At 55.8% G+C, this 9768-nt stretch overlaps 2 long non-coding RNA genes across 2 annotated transcripts; both read left to right on the plus strand.

Annotated features, from left to right (window-relative positions):
- Nucleotides 1-7154: 7154 nt before the first annotated feature.
- Nucleotides 7155-7959, plus strand: LOC135307153 (uncharacterized). The gene is made up of 3 exons (XR_010367880.1): nt 7155-7229; nt 7317-7418; nt 7848-7959. It is a non-coding gene; the product is annotated as an uncharacterized LOC135307153 (long non-coding RNA).
- A 481-nt stretch (nt 7960-8440) lies between these two features.
- On the plus strand, nt 8441-9270 carry LOC135308380 (uncharacterized). The gene is made up of 3 exons (XR_010368818.1): nt 8441-8515; nt 8603-8704; nt 9163-9270. It is a non-coding gene; the product is annotated as an uncharacterized LOC135308380 (long non-coding RNA).
- Nucleotides 9271-9768: the final 498 nt, after the last annotated feature.

Genomic DNA, 9768 nt, shown 5'->3' on the forward strand with positions numbered 1-9768 from the left:
CACAAGTTTTCACGAGAGCCATCTCGCTTGTGCCAGGCCCTGACACGCATACCCACTTCACAACTACATCAGGTTGTGGAGTGCCGCTATAGGACATGAAATAAAACAACGCAGACACGCATCTCTCCAAGGTAAAAAAGAAGGCAGTTGAATTTCTGACTCCAACATTTACAGATTTCCAAAAGTGAGAGTGGATTGGAGGGTGAAAGTGCCACCTCTCCAATGACACTGGACAAACCAACAGTCCATCAAATTTCTCCTCTGCAGAAAAGAATGCAAAACAATAAGTTATTTACATAAAGTGTTTGGGAAAGTTTGCTACAAGAATGTAAACATCAGAAGGCTTAGAAGAACATTAAAAACCAGGGCGACAGTGGAGTCTATTTATTCTGCAGATGGCTTCACTGTGACCAGCGGTGGGGCCCCGAGGGGATGGGGCAGCCCATGCTGAGCGTCCCTGGGCTGAGGGACATTTCCTTCCGTGGGATCATCTGGGCCCAGACCTCCTCCAGTGCCATGGCCAGGAAAAGAGGGAAGCCATCAAGAGTATCTCCAGGGACACAGCCTGACCAGCAATGTCAGCAGGCAAAACAAAGCTCCTCCCTAATTAACACACACTTGATAGGACCTAATTGATGGGCCATCACCAATGCAGGGTGCTGCACAGGGTCTGCTGCTCTCAGCCAGGGCCAGAAGGAAGGGAAGGGAAGGGAAGGGAAGGGAAGGGAAGGGAAGGGAAGGGAAGGGAAGGGAAGGGAAGGGAAGGGAAGGGAAGGGAAGGGAAGGGAAGGGAAGGGAAGGGAAGGGAAGGGAAGGGAAGGGAAGGGAAGGGAAGGGAAGGGAAGGGAAGGGAAGGGAAGGGAAGGGAAGGGAAGGGAAGGGAAGGGAAGGGAAGGGAAGGGAAGGGAAGGGAAGGGAAGGGAAGGGAAGAGAAGGGAAGGGAAGGGAAGGGCTGTGTGGCCTTGGGGTTCAACAGGGCTGGTGAGCAGCCCCAGAGACACAACAACCCAGGTGCAACCAGGCTTGATTTCCAGGTCAAAACACTCGGCGTAGCTGGCCTGGACTTCCCTGTAAGGCACGTGGGGGCTTTGGAGTCCCCCTAAGGTGCACGAGGGGCTGGGGTCCCTTGCGGCACACCCAGGGATATTTTAGGTTTCCTCTGAGTCATGGAGGACACTGGGGTCCACTTCAAGTCATGCAAGGGATTTGGAATCCTGTGTGAGGCATGCAGAGGGTTTGGGATCTCTCCCAAGGTGTGCAGGGTGCTGGGATCTCTCCTGAGGCACATGTCGGGGTTCTGGGGTCTCATTTCACATGTAGAAAGGGCTGTGGACTCTCGTAAGCGTGCAGGTGCTTTGTGTCCCTCCTGCTGCACGCAGTGGGGCTGGAGTGTCTGCTGAGGCACGCAGGGGACGGGGAGCTCCGGCAGTCCCTCCCGGGCCCATGCGGCTCGGGGCTGCCGCGGCCCAGGGCCAGCCGCCGTGCCGGGATGGCGGTGGCGAGGCGCCAAGGCGGAGCTGCCCCGCCGGGTCACGCTGCATCGGCACGGCACGGGCGGTGCTGAGCGCCGGGCAGGCGGCACCGCCAGCCCAGGGGCCACAGCCTTGGCCCTGCCTCTTTTGGGGCCGGGCACAGACAGCCCCGCGGGACGGGCACCTCTCAGCGCCCGAAAGGACGGAACAGGTGCCAGAGGAGCCCCAGGAGCCTGGACAGGGCCCTGGCGTTGCCTGCCCGGCTCCCCCGGGCCTGTGGCCATCCCGGGCAGCAGGGGCTCGCTCTGGGCCGTGCTCTCCCCAGCCAGTGGGGCTCCGGGCCAGCACCCGGCTCCTGCCACTGCCCTGAGAATGCTGAGGGGATTTCGGGGCAGAACTGAACTTGACAGGGACAGAATTCATAGGAGACTTGTTTTGGCCTTTTACAAGGTTAACTGAGAAACAACTTAAAATCCCCGGCTAAATCGTCTGCTTTAACGCGTGGGGATTCCTTCAAGACCCTTCCTAACTCCCGTGGTGCCGGGCCGGGCCGCGTCCCAGCGAGCTCCAACACCCAGCAGCTCGATGGATGCAGCACGGCTGGCACCAGGGAAACGAGTCAGTATCCCTACAGCTGCCCGCTCTGCCTGCACGGCTGTCACACAACAGCAATGTTCCAGAAGGAACAGGCATTTTTACATCCTCAGGACCGTGTGATCTTTGGTCCTGGTGGTGGATCAGAGAGAAAAGCCAAATGTGACAGACTAAACTTGACTGTAGGAGAGGGATGCCTCAGCAGAGGGTCTGGGGACCTGTGGTGCCAGCCAGTGGCCCGGCACTCGGACACAGCAGGAAGACCTGAGATTATCACACTTCACCTGGGAGGGTAGAAAAGCTCAGGGGTTCTTTGTTCAAGGTCCCCCAGAGGCACCAGCTGAAGCCGCCACAGCTCCACCTTGATAAAAGTGTTTAAAAAGATCCAGAGGTCTGACACTCTGCTGTGGAGGACATTCCACATGTTATATTTGCCCAATTATCCAATCAAAAAAACCGAAAGAACAAACCCAAACAAAATGAAATGTAACAGCAATTTTAATTATGTAGCTTAATATATATACAATTGAATACACTCAAAATATTGACAATATAATTTGCTTTAAATGATGAATAATTTGTTTCTGATAATAGCGTATAAGCAAAAATAACCTCGCGGGGTATGCGTGGGGTAGGGGTGCAGGGCTTTTGGACCCCCGTCACCTCACGTACTAGCGTGTCAAGCCCAAATTCCCCTTTTTATGCTGTATGTCATTACCATCTCCTCCCATTTTCGATTCGTCACACTTGTATCACTGCCCTCATCATCACCTTCCCCACGCATGCTCCACACTTCTTTAAGTAAGTTGTACCACTCTTTGGGGATCTTCTTTGAGGAAGGCCTCTCCTCTTCCTCCACGTCCTGTAGTTCATCTTTTGGATTACACATGCGCACCAAGCTGCTACAGTACAAGCCAATACTGTGTTCTAACATTAAAGCAGTGAATCTCATATAATCAACATTTGCCTGGTGTGCAACCAAATTCTCCTCTCTTCCAACGAAATTTAGTCATAGTTATCTCTTGCTTCCTCCTGTTCTGAACATCTGCAGGAGAAGGTTGGGGGTGGACCCCTCCTCTCCCTTTCTTGCTTGGCATGACTCCTTTAACTGGTTTTTTATTTCCAAATATTAATTATCAATATTGATTACTGTTTCAATTTTGTCAGCATGAATCATATCTATTTACCACACACAGTTCTCATCTTTTGGGCATTCAGAAGCTTTTGATTTTGCTTTGCACCCAAGGAAAATATACCCCCAAATGTGCACAAATAACTCCTTTAGCATGTCCTCCTTTTCAGCTGGTGTTTCCATTGGTCTCTGCTATCTTGTCCTCATCTTTCCACAATTCCTGTGCCTATTCAAGTCCAGCCTGGGACAGTGCACACATTTGCTTTAGTTCTGTAGTGATTTATGCCCAGCCATCCTGCCAACCACACCCATTTCAATGTTGCAACAACCTAACTCTGGGCTGCAGTATGTGAATCTCACTCTGCTGTGTGAGCTGGCAGAGCACCAGAGCAGGCACTGAAGAAGGGGCATTCGGTACATTAGTGAAGTGAGTGCTGGAACCTGGGCTAGCTCTTAGAACTCCGGCACTACGGCAGGAGTCGGGAACTGCCTCGCTATGGGCATTTACCAGAGGCAGAGCCTTTAGTGCCACTTGCTCTCCAGTGCCAGACACAAGCCACGACAGGGACGAGGCACAGGAGAAAGGAGGAGGCGTCCCGTCTTCAGGTTCCGCAAGGAACAGCTTAGTCCAGGTGAAGAGAACAGAATGAAAAGCCCCTAGCTGTACTGCCCAAGGGGTTTTGTACACATACAAGTCATGGCGTGGATGCAAACAATGAACCAATAGGGAATGCTCAGGAGAGGAGTGAGGGGATTACATCAAGTGTCTGGGGCCAATTGGGGTAGGAGGGTGGAGAGGATGGGTCACAAGGGCCAGTGGGGCTTCCAGGAGTAGGGGAATTCCAAAGGGGAGTTGCAGTCAGGGATTGCCCAAAGGTTGGGGAACCAAGGGGCTGGGTTGCCTTGAGAGGCAGGGAAAGAGCTGGAACAAGGGGTGGGGAAGGACACGAGGGACAGTTTGGAGGGAGGGTAAAACCCACAGGTGAACCAACTCAGGAAAAAAACGGGGGCACAACAGAGCCCTTAAACAAGACTTGAAATGGAATCAATAAAATAAATTTGAACTGCAACAATCAAGAGCATCTTGAGGGACGCAGCCTGACCAGCAATGTCAGCAGGCAAAAGAAAGGTTTTGCTGAGCAATGGCCCTTTGATGAAGCAAAACATTTACAATCAGGGCAGTCCATTCATGCAGACGGGCGCACACTCTGGGGGTACAGCTGAGGCCATGAGGTCACAGCAGGGCTCTGGGGTCACAGCTGGCTGAGCTCTCAGCAGGCCCTGAGGTCACAGAGGTGCCAGAGCCCCGTGGTTGCACAGCAGCACAAGGAGCCAGCAGTCAGTCCCTGAGCACAACTGTTGCGGCAGCAGCGGCGGTGGCAGCAGCGGTGCTGACGTTGGGACAGCGGTGTCGGGACAGCGGTGGCAGCAAGAGCTGCGGGACTGGCGGAGGACAAGGCACCATGGCCCTTGCTCTGCGCCTCCTACTCCTGCTGCTCCTGGCCGTGGCCCTGCCTGCCAGGGCTGCCCAGGCTGCTCCGCTGCAAGCGCGGCGAGCAGGTGAGCCGGCAGCCTGGCTGCCCTTTCCTGGGACAGCGCTCCCTGCTCCCTGGGAAGCGCTGGGGATGGTTTTGCCCAGGGCTTTAGGGAGGGTTTCCTCTGTGGGAGGGAGAGAGACCCCACGGGCCCTGGGCTGCTACTCCAGCCACCCCTCCAGAGATGTTGCAAAGGGCCTGCAAAGAGGTTGGAGAGTGACCAGGAGCCAGGCCAGAGCTCCCCAGGCCCCTGTGCAGCTTTGGCCATCTCCATTCGCTTCTGGCTCCCACAGCCTTACCCAGCCCCTGCAGTGACCAGTTCCCTAAGTCAGAAGGGGATCCCAGCACACCATGGAAATGGTTCTGATCTCTGCTCCCTTCTAGACTGGAATCATGACATGGGTTTTCAGGAAGTCCTCATGAAGCATGGTTTGAAGTTCCTGGAGGATGCTGGAGGCAAGTTTTCACTCTGCCTTTCCTGAGTAAATAATCAGGATCAATTCAACAAAAGCTCACTTATTAACCAGTTCCCTTAACATAATCTTAAGGTTGAAAGAATCTGGAAACCTTGCCCTGCTCCCTTCTGGAGGCCTGAGGGCTCCCACAGAATCACTGTCAGTGGGAGGAAGGAGCATTTAGCTTTCAATCTTCCTCCTGTGTGCAATGCCAGTGTGTCCTTCTGTGTGCTCTGTGCAGTCACCGAGAAGAGCAGAGAGGGAAGGGGCCGGGCCCAGGGCTGTGCCCCGGGGCTGAGCCTTGTGGGCAGCCTGAGGATCTCCTGCAGTGCCACAGGAACTCTTCTGTCCTGCCTTTCTTTGCAGCTGAACCTGCCGGTGAAGGTCCCACATCCAGGACTGAGGCTCTGGGAGATGGTGAGGGTAGGTCAAGGCCTTTCCCCTGGGAGAGCTGCCAGCTCAGAGCCCAAAGCTCGGCCAGGGAGGCAGCGCTGCAGGTGCCAGCACAGAACCATGCACGTGTGTGCCCGTGCCCTGCACGATCCCCTCACCGCTCCTGCGGCTCAGTGGTGCCCGTGCAGATCAGCAGAGATGGCAGAAGCTTCTGTGGCTGTTGAGTTACAGGTGTGTCTGCAGGGAGGAGATTCATACGTCCTTTGGTGGTTATTGCCAACAAGACCAGCCCCCATGGCAGGGGTGAGTAGTGTGTCCCTGCTGACCCCACAAGTTGAGCCCTGCTTTTGTGGGATGCATTCCTGGGAAATGGAAATATTTTTCTCTAAGTTCCTCCAAAGAGGAAGATGCAAGACACAACAGAGAAGATATCCCTGGAACCATCCAAACAGACGAGGCAAGTGCTGAAGAAAATGCTGCAGGGAGGACAAGGTGGGTGCATTTGCTTCATGCTTCCCCTGGGATTCAGCAGCCGGGGGCTTTGGCTGCACATCTGAACGCATGGTTCCCGGCACAGCGGGATGGGATCCATGGCCCATTCCCGATGAGGAATGTTTCCATCTGATCCAGCTGTCTCTTTTTCATTCTCCAGAAATGAAAGGAGAGCCTGTGCAGATGGAAGCATTTCCCGGAGGAAGCAGTGGTTCCGTGCCAGCCTCTGCTGAAGGAAGGGAGGCCATGCCAGGCACAGGCACAGGAGGTAATTGCTGTGCCTCTGGGCCTGAGCCCTGCTGAGGCTTGAGCTGCCCTCTCTGCTGCTTGGCAGTGCGGGCACAGCCTGGACTAGAGCGGCACAGCCCAGGGGAATTATCCCGAGCAGGCTCAGGGCACTCGGGTACTGAGCAGTCCTGCTGGGGTCCCTCTGTGGGAGACATGTCCTGAAACCTGGCAGTGACTGCACGGGGTGCCCACGGTGGGGAAAGGACAGAGGGGGAGAGCAAGGCTCCAGTGTGTCCTGAGAGGGCCTGGCTGTTTGCCCTTGGGATCTGGGAGCTGTCGCCGCAGAAGGAGGGCAGGAGGGACAGAGGGAGGGAGGGATGGATACCTGTGTCACTGCCTGCTGCAGTTTTCCCCGGGGTTTTAGAGAGGATTTCCTCTGTGTCTGAGGGAGAGAACCCCGGGGCCCTGCACTGCTCCAGCCACCTCTCCCTGGGATGTTGCTGAGGGCAGGGAAAGAGTGTGGAGAGTGATCAGGAGACAGCCCAGAGCTCCCCAGGCCCCTGGGCAGCTTTGGCCATGTCTATTCACATCTGGCTCCCACGGCCTTAGCCGACCCCCTTGCAGTGCCCAGTTCTCTGTGGCAGAAGGGGATCCCAGCACACCCTGGAAAATGTTCTCATCTGTGCTCCATTCTAGATGAGGTGTCTGGGAGGGCTTCTCCATCAGCTTGGATGAATAAAGTTTTGAAGCCCTTGGAGCCTCCTGCAGGTATGTTCTCAGCGTGCCACCAAGGAAGAATTGTAGACAAGCGGGCAGGAACCAGGTGACAGAAGCTTCTGTGGCTGTTGTGTTACAGATGTGTCTACAGGGAAGACTTCTCCAGCTCCTACCTTGGATGTTGCACTCAAGCCCAGCTCCCATCACAGGAGTGAGTAGTGTGTCCCTGCTGACCCCACAGGCTGAGCCTTGCTTTTCTGGGATCCATTCCAGGGAAATGGAAATATTTTTCTCTAAGGTACTCCAACAGGGAAAATCCAAGATACAACAGATAAGATATCCCTGGAACCATCCAAACACATGAGGCGAGAGCTTAAGGAACCCCTGCAGACAAGAGAAGGTGGGTGCATTTCCCTCATGCTTCCCCTGGGACTCAGCAGCCGGGGGCTTTGGCTGCACATCTGGACACGCCGTGCCCGGCACAGCGGGAAGGGATCCATGGCAGCCTCGCTGCCCCGCTGCTGCTTTCACGCCCTGCAGGGCTGTTTCCCAGCCTGGCCTGGCTGCAGCTTCTGCCCAGCCTCTGTAGGAAGGCGTTTGGCATCAGCTGACAGGCAGCCCAAACTGTAACACACCCTGAGATCCCCCACTATATCCAGCCCTGCAGATTAGGAAAAGGGTGTCTGTTTGGAGCTGGAAGTGCTCTCATCATGCCACTGTAATCTGGCCATTTTCCTGCACCATAAATTTCACAAATATTACCTCTGATGCCACCGCCCAAGTGGGAAACAGCCCCATCTGATGCAGCTGTCTCCCTTCCTTTGTCAAGAGATGGACATAGTGCTTCAGTGGAAGGTGGCATTTCTTGAAGGAAGCACTCCATCTTCGGTGCCAGCCCCTGTTGCAGGAAGGAAGGCGATTCCAGACACGGGCACAGGCACAGCAGGTAATTGCTGTGCCGGGCTCAGGCCCGGCCGGGGCTGTGTGGCAGCAGCTCTTCCCCCAGGGCCTGCCCTTGCCCGGCCTGGCAGCAGCCAAAGCTGGAGGCGCCTCGGCTTCCAGGCCTCTGGAGCTGGTTCAGAGCCCCAGGGAAACGCGACTGGTGCAGCAACGTCCCTGGCGCTGCAGCTGCTGCGGAGCTGGCCCTGAGTGCCCAGAGGCCCAAGGCACAGGAGCAGCCCCGAGCGGGAGCCCTGCCGCCAGCCCAGGGCCAGAGCCAGCCCTAGCACACAATGGAAACAGTTCTCATCTTGGTTTGCTTCCAGACTGGGATGCTGGGAAGGATTCTCCATTAGCCTGGCGCTCTGAAGTTGTGAAGCACTCTGAGCATTCTGCAGGTATGTTCTCACTGTCCCACCAAGGCGTAATGTTTGACTGACTGGTCAGGACCAGTTGACAAAAGCTTCTGTGGCTGTTTTGTTACAGATGTGTCTGCAGGGACGACCTCACCAACTCCTACCTTGGATGCTGCACAAAAGCCCAGCTCCCATCACAGGGGTGAGCAGTGTATCCCTGCTGACCCCACAAGCTGAGCTCTGCTTTTGTGGGATCCATTCCTGGGAAATGGAACTACTTTCTCTTAAGGTCCTACGACAGGAGAGACCAAAGGCATGGCAGGCAAGAAATTCCAGGACCCATTAGAAGTCATGTGGCAAATGCTGAAGGAATGTCTGCAGAGAAGGCAAGGTGGGTGCATTTCCCTCATGCTGCCCCTGGGTCTCAGCAGCCGGGGGCTTTGGCTGCACATCTAGACACGCCGTGCCCGGCACAGCGGGAAGGGATTCCTGGCAGCCTCGCTGCCCCGCTGCTGCTTTCACGCCCTGCAGGGCTGTTTCCCAACCTGGCCTGGCTGCAGCTTCTGCCCAGCCTCTGCAGGAAGGCATTTGGCATCAGCTGGCAGACAGCCCCAATTGCACCACAGTCCATGCCCACCCTCAGATCCCCTGCAATTTCCTGGTGTCCAGGCAGATCAGATGTTGGGGCTGTTTGGGGAAGGAAGCAGCCTTGGGTTGTCCCAAAATCCTGGGTGTTTTCTGATCCTTATCCATTCCTTTCACAAGTGATGCCTCCTGAAATTGTCCCCATCCCCATTCCCAGTCAGGAATGTTTCCATCTGATCCAGCTGTCTCTTTTTCATTCTCCAGAAATGAAAGGAGAGCCTGTGCAGAAGGAAGCACTTCCAGGAGGAAGCAGTGGTTCTGTGCCAGCCTCTGCTGCAGGAAGGGAGGCCATGCCAGGCACAGGCACAGGAGGTAATTGCTGTGCCTCTGGGCCTGAGCCCTGCTGAGGCTTGAGCTGCCCTCTCTGCTGCTTGGCAGTGCGGGCACAGCCTGGACTAGAGCGGCACAGCCCAGGGGAATTATCCCGAGCAGGCTCAGGGCACTCGGGTACTGAGCAGTCCTGCTGGGGTCCCTCCATGGGAGACATGTCCTGAAACCTGGCAGTGACTGCACGGGGTGCCCACGGTGGGGAAAGGACAGAGGGGGAGAGCAAGGCTCCAGTGTGTCCTGAGAGGGCCTGGCTGTTTGCCCTTGGGATCTGGGAGCTGTCGCCGCAGAAGGAGGGCAGGAGGGACAGAGGGAGGGATGGAGGGATAGCTGTGGCACTGCCTGCTCAATTTTTCCCCTGGGCTTTAGGGAGGATTTCTTTTGTATGTGAAGAGAGAGCCACAGGGCCCTGTGCTGCTCCAGCCACCCCTCCCAAGGATGTTGCTGAGGGCAGGGAAAGAGTGTGGAGAGTGGCCAGCAGCC

The sequence above is a fragment of the Passer domesticus genome, chromosome 9 (assembly GCF_036417665.1).
Source record: "Passer domesticus isolate bPasDom1 chromosome 9, bPasDom1.hap1, whole genome shotgun sequence".
Taxonomy (NCBI): domain Eukaryota; kingdom Metazoa; phylum Chordata; class Aves; order Passeriformes; family Passeridae; genus Passer; species Passer domesticus.